Consider the following 10123-nt stretch of genomic DNA (forward strand, 5'->3'; position numbering starts at 1 on the left):
GTGCAGTTTAATTGCTCTGTCACTGAAGATTAATCCAGACAGATAAGAAAAAGACATCTGGAAATATTGACTCTGCTCCTTCTTATCTTCCGTCCCAGGGCTTCACTCCAAAGCCTTGTCTGGTTGTTGAAGTGGCTCATTTCAGGGGGTGAGCTCTCTCGGGGGCTGGTGGCTGGCAGAGTCTGGCCGCCCGTTGCTATGCTGGAAGGATAGGGCTGGGCCTGGGGGCTGGGTCAACTGGGACCCCAGGTCCTATCCCACACAGGCATAGTCCCTCACCTTTCTGAGTTGCTAAGAGACAGAAAGACATCCGGAAGGCAGGCTGCTTTAAAGAATATCATTTTTAAAGGCTCATTGTAAATGGAACATCATTAAAACTTTGCCAAGTTCTTCCTGGTTGTTAAGACGATGATCACTTTTCTTTCTTTTTCTTACTCCCTGCCTTCTGTATCCCTACCCCTTCTCTCTCTATCCATCTCTCTTTTTAGCTGTAGTTTCTGATGGTTCAGCCTTTGCTGGTCTGTTGGTGAGGCTGAACAGGGGTCGGGGTGAAGAGGTAGGAGGGGAGGTCTCAGCTACAGTTCAGTCCAGGGGCCTGGGAAGCGTTTGGGAAAAGTAGCTCCACTTCATCCAGCCATGTCTGTGTCATTCACCAGGTGGCCTCTTCAATGAACAAACTCTTACCTGTGTGTAAAATAAAGTGATTATCTGGGAAGTAAGCATCCACACTTTTTGTGATTGCCACTGGTCACCGTGTAGCCCTTTGCTGCCCACTGTGTCCCCAGCTCTTTATATATTTTTCATACACGTGTCTGGCTCTCTATTTTATTTTTATACAAATAATAACATTATCATCTTGTTCTACCCCTCAGGATTTTTTTCCCCTTCATCCTAACAAGAGTTTTGATTATCTCAGAGTGTCTGTACATAGGAAGCAACATCAATCGTTTTTAATGGTTAATCAAACACACTTCTGTTCGAAGGCACTGCTGCCAGCCACCCTGGAGCCTGCAGACTGTACAGTGCATGCCCCCAGGTTGCTCTGTGACTCAGTGAGGCAGGAAGCAGGTGACAACTGAAACCTGGTGACTGAGGAGCCTTAATGAGGGCGCCATTTCCAAAGGTGTGGGCTCAGGACGAGGAACCAGCCTAGGTCGTGGGCATCAGGGCCAGTATCATCTAGCTTGCTCATTTTATCCAGTCCCGAGGGGCTGTGTAACTTGCCCAGGGTCACACAGCAAGAGGCAAAGCCATTGGAAAACCAAGTGTCTCAGGTTCCAATGAATGGAACAACACAAGAACTTCCCTGGAGGTCCACTGGCTAAGACTCCAAACTCCCAATGCATGGGGCCCAGGTTTGATTCCTGGTTGGGGAACTAGGTCATGCATGCCACTACTAAAGATCTTGTGTGCTGCGACTAAGAACTGGCACAGCCAAATAAATAAAAATAAAATTTTTTAAAAGTTAAAAATGAAAGAAAAACCCAAAACACCCTTGGTTATTTAAATTCCAATCGTGAGTCTAGAAAAGCATTTTTAAATTAATCTGTTCCACAATCAAGACCAATTGGTCAACTCTTCTATCACGAGTTTCCATAATTTTTCAATTTTCCTAACTTACAAATTGCTTTTTAGATCATAATTTGCAAATTTATTCATGAAAAATGTTTTTAAAAGCAAAAATTTGATGTCAGTTACAGTGTCCCCAAATAGGATAATGGGCAAGTTAATGAGGATCCATCTACCTTGTGGGAAATGATGCATTTCTTAAACTTGATACTTATGAAGAGTGAGCAATAAACTGGAAAATGCTTAGCTGTAATGCTCAAGGAGAACTGTCATCTCCAATTTATTTAGAGTATCATCAGAATTAGGTTATTTCACACATGCACTGAAACAAACCAAAAAAACCTTTAAGGTTACATAAAGAAAAATAAATACTGGAAAGGAATATACCAATATGTTACTGATAATGATTGTCCTTAGCTGAGTGAAATATGGGTGGTTCTGATTTGCTTCCCTCCAGATTTTCTACATCTGTCAACTAATATGTCCATAATAACAATAGCAGCTATTACAATCACAATTCCAAATTTTTAAAAGTCACTGTGATCAGTTGACAAAGGATGCACATCCAGAACCATAAATACCCATACCGTTTGTCCCAGTTATTTCTCTCCCAGAACTCTGTCCTGAGAAAGCAGTTCTGCTTATGGGCAGATCTCTAAGCAGGAAGAAGTTTACTGCAAAGAAAAGCTGGAAACCACCTAAATGCCAGACAGCGGAGTAACAATTACAGAAAATGTGGTTCAATTACTCAGTGCTGCTATGTGTTCATTAGGAAAAAATAATTACGACAAAAGCATGTGCTGCGACATTCAAAATTAAATGGAAAACATGACTCTTAACAGGTTTGTTTTTTTTAAAGGTATAGGTTTGGGGGAAAAACACAAAGATGAGCAGAATGAGCTGGCAGGGCAGGGCGTTGGAGTTGCGAGTAATTTTTTCTTGCTTTTCCAACATTTTCTGTAATGTAGTTGTCTTGCCTTCATAACTTAAAAAACACAGGAAGTATTAGTAGCTGTTCATCTAGGAAGTTGTTTCTTGCTAAGCCACCATCTCACAGGGAAGGCAGGTGGAAACACAGCCCTGATATTAGCAGGAGGACAAGCGGGAAGCATTCATCAGTGAGGGGGCTGCTGAAGTCGGAGTCATTTACTCCAGGGCTGTTGAAGCGCTGAGTAGGTGAAAGGAATTGCTGGCCCCTGCAGGGTTGCAGGTGGGGAATGAGCTGGATACTAAGAGAGAAGGAGTGCTCTGATGGGCAAGAGGCTTCCTCTGTCCTGTCCAGAACCCTCCACCGGCTCTGGCAGCTACGGAGCATTTAGAATGCTCCAGACACTGTGCTTGGCTGTGTGTCATCCAGAAGTGGCTTCGTCTATCATCCGGGGACGGGGTCTGTGTGTTCGGGCCACTTACCTATTATTGCACAGCAAACCGTTCTGATACTTGGAGGCTAAAACAGCAACTGCCTCTATTTTGCTCTACTTTATGGTGACAGCTGGGGCAGTGAGAGGCTGGGGCAGGAGAGGAATTGTCTGAAGGACCCTCACTCGCACGCTGGCTGTTGATACTGGCTTTTGGTGGGACCGTGGCTGGGGCTGTTGGTTCATGGGTGGCCTCCTTCTGTATGGCCTGGGCCTCCTCACAGCCAGGTGGCGGGGAGACAGAGAGAGAGAGGAAGGAGGAAGCTGTATGCCTTTTATGACCTGACCTCAGAAGTCACAGTGTCATCCCCACAGTACTTTACTGATTGTGCGTGCTAAGTCACTTCAGTCGTGATCCCATGGACTATAGCCTGCAAGGCTCCTCTGTCCATGGGATTCCCCAGGCAAGAATACTGGAGTGGGTTGCCATTTCCTTCTCTAGCAGATCTTCCCGACCCAGGAATCAAACCTGTGTCTCTTACATCTCCTGCCTTGGCAGGGGGATTCTTTGTCACCAGTGCTACCTAGGAAGTCCGTTTTACTGATTAGAACCTTGTAACTAAAGGGACCCAAACACAAGGGAAGGGGAGTTAGAATTCACCATTGATGTGAGGAAATGTCCAAGAACATGCATGTATGTTTTCTAACCTCTGCTCTTGGCCTTTCCTTGTACCCCCTCCTCCTTGGACCTGACACAGAGCCTTGAACTAAACATTAGCCAAACTTGTTGGGAGAGCCAAATTCCTTTCAGGTTGCTGCAGGCCTGGGTGCAGAGGATAGTTTGGGGTGAACACACTTGCTTCCCTTTTGTGTTGTTCAGAAATACAGGACACTTTGAGAAGTAATGGATTTACTCCAAGCTTGGCATCTGGGTGGGTCAAGGCTGCTGCCTGTCATCTGGCCCATTTTCCCACCCAGCCTTTCCCCCACTGCTCCATAAAGTCCATCCCATGCTTTCATCAGACAGGCCTCCTCACTCTGTCCCAGGGTGTTGTGGACAGCCTCTGCTCAGGTGGGTTCGCCTGCTGGGATGCCCTTTCTTCTTTCTACTTTTGAACTATGCCAACTTTCACAAGCCACCTCAAGGAATCTTCTTGACATTTCTCTCTCACCACCACCAACTCCTTCCCCCACCACTGCCTCAGCAACAGAAGTGAAACTAATTCCCAAAACTGCAATCCTGAGTCCTTTTTAAGGAAGCCCAAGAGCAGCAAGGGCTAAGCTTTGACATCAGGTGGGCAAAGTGGCTGAGAGAGGCAGGCTGGAAGCCATCTAGACCACAGGAAGGACCCCGGCCATCTGGTCTACTAAAGGGGAGCAGCAGCTCCTTCTTGCCTCAGAAAGCTGTTACTGGGGGAACTGAAGGATAGATCATCTGATCTTTCTTGAGAAGCAGGGAAAAAATGGATTTTTATGTGGTATTTCTTAATTTGTAATTATGTTTAAGAATTTAGAACATAGGCTAATTCCATGAGCTGCATTTGCTCCACCTCTACTGACAACTTTCAGTGGAAAACATTTGGAGCTGGGAGAAGGAGGCTGGAAAGGACTGCCCAGAGTGGGACAGAGTTGAGGTGGGTGTTGGGGATGGAACTTCCGGAGGGTCGTCCAGAAAGGACCTGGGCACAGTCTGAGACCCTGAACTTGGACCTCACAGCGGGGGAAGCATCCAGAACTCAGCAGAATGGGACTTCTTTGGAAGTTGGATTAAGTTGTAGAAAAATAAAACCCTACTTCTTGCTCCCCTGAGCTTGGGGTGAGATTCATACTCGGAAGCCTTCAGCAGAGCCTGGCTGAAGGAGGATCCCTGTCTCAAGTCAGCCCCCCAGGGGAAACAGATTGGCATCGTTTTGTCTGCAAAATCCAGGCTCAAGGGAGAGAGGTCTTGGGATCAAGACCTCTAGGGGGTGAAGAGAGCAGGCTTGGCCGGAGGGCGAGGTTGAACATGATTCAGTCTTGACAAAGGCCTCGGTCCAGCTGAGGAAATGGAGAAGGAAATGGCAACCCAGTCCAGAACTCTTGCCTGGGGAATTCCATGGACAGAGGAGCTGGGCAGGCTACAGTCCATGGGATCGCAGAGAGCTGGACACAACTGTGCAACTAGCTTTCACCTTTCGGTCCAGCCAGTGCAGAGCTCTGGTTCCAAGTGGACCTGTATGGGCATGAGGCTGCTCGGTCACCGTGACCAGGCTCTAGATGCAGGCAGCCCTTCTGAACACACCTCGGCCTTGGATGAGGGTGTCACTGCAGTAGAAGGAGGGTCCCAGAGAGACTAGAGTGAGCCACCGGCAGGTGGAGAGCGAGTCTCTTGTCCTGGAGGAAGGAGATATCTGAGCAGTTCACTCAGTGTCCACCATCCCTCACACTGCTCAGAGTCATTAGTTTTGTTTGTTTTTTAATTAATTATTTATTTTAATTGGAGGATAATTACTTTACAACATTGTGATGGTTTTTGCCATAAATCAAAATTTGTGCCATTGGCCACATTTGTGAATGTTCATGTGTGAATCAGCCATAGGCATACATGTGACCCCTCCCTCCTGACCCCCCCACCCCACATCCCTCCCCATCCCATCCCTACAGGTTGTCACGCAGCACTGGCTCTGGGTTCCCTGCGTCATACATCAAACTCCCACTGGCTACGGATTTTACATGTCGTAATGTATATGTTTCAATGCTATTCTCTCAAATCATCCCACCCTCTCCTCCCACTGAGTCCCAAAGTCTGTTCTTTATGTCTGTGTCTCCTTTGCTGCCCTGCACCTAGGATCATCGGTACCATCTTTCTAGATTCCATATCAGTTCAGTTCAGTTCAGTCGCTCAGTCGTGTCCGACTCTTTGCAACCCCATCAATCGTAGCACGCCAGGCCTCCCTGTCCATCACCAACTCCCAGAGTTTACTCAAATTCAGGCCCATCGAGTCGGTGATGCCATCCAGCCATCTCATCCTCTGTCTTCCCCTTCTCCTCCTGCCTCCAATCCCTCCCAGCATTAGGGTCTTTTCCAATGAGTCAATTCTTCGCATGAGGTAGCCAAAGTATTGGAGTTTCAGCTGTAGCATCAGTCCTTCCAATGAACACCCAGGGCTGATCTCCTTTAGGATGAACTGGTTGGATCTCCTTGCAGTCCAAGGGACTCTCAAGAGTCTTCTCCAACACCATAGTTCAAAAGCATCAGTTTTTTTGGTGCTCAGCTTTCCTCACAGTCCAAATCTCCCATCCATACATGACCACTGGAAAAACCATAGCCTTGACCAGACGGACCATTGTTGGCAAAGTAATGTCTCTGCTTTTTAATATGCTATCTAGGTTGGTCATAACTTTCCTTCCAAGGAGTAAGGGTCTTTAAATTTCATGGCTGTAATCACCATCTGCAGTGATTTTGGCGCACTCATCTCACACGCTAGTAAAGTAATGCTCAAAATTCTCCAAGCCAGGCTTCAGCAATACGTGAACTGTGAACTTTCAGATGTTCAAGCTGGTTTTAGAAAAGGCAGAGGAACCAGAGATCAAATAGCCAACATCCTCTGGATCATCGAAAAAGCAAGAGAGTTCCAGAAAAACATCTATTTCTGCTTTATTGACTACGCCAAAGCCTTCGACTGTGTGGATCACAATAAACAGTGGAAAATTCTGAAAGAGATTCCATATATATGCGTCAATATACGATTTTTATCTTTCTCTTCCTGATTTACTTCACTCAGTATAATAGACTCTAGGTTCGGCCACCTCATTGGAACTGATTCAAATGCGTTCCTTTTTGTGTGTTTTTTTAACGTAATTTTATCTATATATGGCTGTGCTTGGTCTCTGATGCTGTGGAGACTTTTCTCCAGTTGCAGCGAGCAGGGGCTTCTCTCTAGTTGCGGTGCGAGGGCTTCTCATTGAGGTGGCTTCTCTTGTTGTGGAACATGGGTTCTAGGCACACAGACTTCAGTAGCTGGGGTGCACAGGCTCCGCAGTTGCAGCTCCCAGGCTCTAGAGCACAGACTCAGTAGTTGTAACACATGGGCTTAATTGGCCCACAGCATATGGAATCCTCCTGGATCAGGGATCAAACCCATGTTTCTTGCATTAGCAAGTGGATTCTTGACCGCTGAGCAGGGAAGCCCAGATTCACCAGTTTTATATGGTAAGTTTTGGGAAGCATCTCTTCCAGTCTGCACTGGGCCTGTTTTCTCGGGACTCTTGTGGGGGAAGCTTCGAGGTCTAGAATTCAGCTCCCTCCTCCCTGCAGCTGGTCTTGAGGGTATAACTGACACCCTCACCTTCTCCGGCACCACCTCCTTGTGCCCCTGCACCTCGAGCTGGCACCCCCACTGGTTAGGTGGCTTGGATGGGAGTGGTGGTGAGTGAGACCCTCATCCTGGAGAGGTCTGCACGCCTCATTACCAGGCCCTTTTTCGTCCATGCACTTCTTTATTTCCTGTTGAAACTGGGGACAAGGGAATTGAGAGCTGTCCCAGTGAACCACTTGGGTGCTAAACCTCTTCTTCCCTGCCCCTACTGTGTCTCAGCAGCCAGACTGTCTCCTGATGATCAAAGTCTATTACGCAGTCGGGGAGGGGACTCCTGTCCTTCCCTGCCGGTGTCTCGGCATGAGGAGCCCAAAGTGACTGGACAGCTTGGGGTCTGGTGGAATCCTTACTCACCAGTGGAAGTGTTTCCTCCTCTGGTTGCTGGGATTTCTAAACCCACAGCTTAGGGGTGGGACATGAACTTTCCATCTGGGTTCCCAGAAGTGACAGTGACTGGAACCACTCTGTTCCCCTGACTTGGTTTCCAGACTACGTAACTCCTCTAATGGGGACATAGCTCCATGCAATGCCCACTGACTTAGGGCACCAGGGTATATGCTGCCTCTTGCAGAATGGCACCCCATCCTCTCAGGCAACTCTCCCCATTAATTTTCCAGTATGTTCTTTATGTCAGAGGGGATGTTCTGGTGTGTCCCCACACCCCTAAACACTTGCTCTATCTGGTAGGTACCTGAGTCCGCCTAGGATTTATCCCTTACCTTCTCGAGTGCGTGTGTCTGATTAACATCTCTCACATACCTGTCACCTCTCGATCCTCTCTTCTGATGACATGATCTCAAAATGCAGTGGACCAGCAGTGCTCTGGGGCATATACGGGTGAGACAGAGCCCTTTGGGTGTTACGTGATGACAGAGGACAGGAGAGGTGACCTAGCCCTTGGCAGGCTCAGCAGTGTGTACTGCTGTTCATCCCCAGAGAAAGTGAATTTTCTTCTGATAAGGATGGTTCTTCTTGTGTTAGTCCCAGTCGTGTCTGACTCTTTGCGACCCCATGGACTGCAGCCCACCAGGCTCCTCTGTCCACGGGATTCTCCAGGCAAGAGTACTGGAGTGGGTTGCCATTTTCTTCTCCAAGGGATCTTGCTGACCCAGTGATTGAACCCAGGTCTCCTACCTTGTAGACGGATTCTTTCCCATCTGAGCTATCCAATATAAAATGCATTTGCCAGATTAATAGCTGCATACTGTGTATACAAAGTCTTGTTAATCTGCTCTAGCAAAGATACTGCATTTGGTAACAGCTGTTGGGGCTACTAGGTGGCTTTTCTTTTTTTTTTTTCACTCTATATATTTTTAAAATTTTATTTGTTTTATTTATTTTTGGTTGTGCTGGGTCTTCATTGCTGCACGCGGGCTTTCTGTAGTTGCAGTGAGCGAGAGATAATCTTTGTTGCGGTGTGCAGGCTTCTCACCGCAGTGGCCTCTCTCGTTGCGGAGCACAGGCTCTAGGGCGCTCAGGCCTCAGTAGTTGTGGCGCACAGGCTCAGTAATTTCAGCACGTGGGCTTAGTTGCATGGTTATGTTTGGGATAGTTCACTGCCATCTTCCAGTACCCTGTGGCTTAGATAGGGGGCTACAGTCCTTGTATCTTTTACATACAAGAGAGCACTTGTAGATACTGAGAGAGCACTAGTCTCCGCCATTCTCTTAAGGATATGACACGGGTGGGGGGAGCTTCAGAATCTTCCCCTTTTCCACCATCCTAGCTCCCACCCCACAGTCCAAGGACCTGAGGTGTGGTTTTTACTCCCAAGCGTATCCACTCAGTATGTTACACATCTGAGAACTAGAGACATGACCACCAGTTGGCTCCATGGATGCACCACCATGAGCTGGACCTGGGCCAGGGACATTTATCTCAGATGCTGACATTAAGGTCAAATAAGATAATGTTAGAGAGGAAGACTGGGTAACATGCAATGGGTGACAGTTATTTCCACTTTGGAACCAGCTCCTCTGGGTTGCAATCCTGGCACCTCTGGTAATGGACTGTGTGAACCTTTGGGCAGGTAGCCACACCTCTGAGCTTTACTTTCCTTACCTATAAAATGGGTACAATGACATCTTCTTTGCAAAGTTGTCATAAGTGTAAATGAGCTTCTACAAAACATGTAAGTGTCTGGCATAGTTCCACGCTCAGCGTTTCTTGAATGAAAGCTTTATTTTTATTTTTCCTGCAGCCTGCAACATGTGAGATCTTAGTTCCCCAACTAGGAACCAAACCCATGCCCCCTGCAGTGGAAGCGTAGATCTTAACCACTGGATGACTAGAGAAGTCCCAATGAAAGCTTTATTTTATTAAGAACTCTTCATTCTGAATGCCCAACTTCTACAGTGTTCTTTGCCTGTAGGGGTGATGGCTCCTTGGCTGGGCCCAGAATGGCTTTATGTGAGACTGTCAAAGCTGGATCCCCCAGAACTTGCAGGTCATCTGCTTCTAAAGGCAGCTCCTTTTCTGTCCTGCATATGCGTGAGATGTCACCATTAGAAAGCCGTACTTTTGCCCCTGTTTCATCTCCAGGAAGCCCCTTTTTGGCACCAATATCTCCCATTTGTGTGGCAATTGTTTTGTACTGTCCAAAACACTTATCTGTCCTTCCAGTAGCCCTGAAAAGTAAATCGGAGCCTTTCCCAAATTTCCTCAGCTAGAAAGGGAGGGACTGGGGTTTGAACCCCACACTGTTGGTGAAGAGGGTGTCAACTGGAGGCAGTCTGAGTGATTAATGCCAACACTGTGTAGTCCCTCTGTCTCCCAAAGCACCTTCTGCCACTCTAGGTGAGGTACAGTGAGTCAGGCCATAGCAACTAAAGTTAAACG

This window comes from Cervus canadensis, chromosome 22 (genome assembly GCF_019320065.1).
Source record: "Cervus canadensis isolate Bull #8, Minnesota chromosome 22, ASM1932006v1, whole genome shotgun sequence".
NCBI classification, from domain to species: domain Eukaryota; kingdom Metazoa; phylum Chordata; class Mammalia; order Artiodactyla; family Cervidae; genus Cervus; species Cervus canadensis.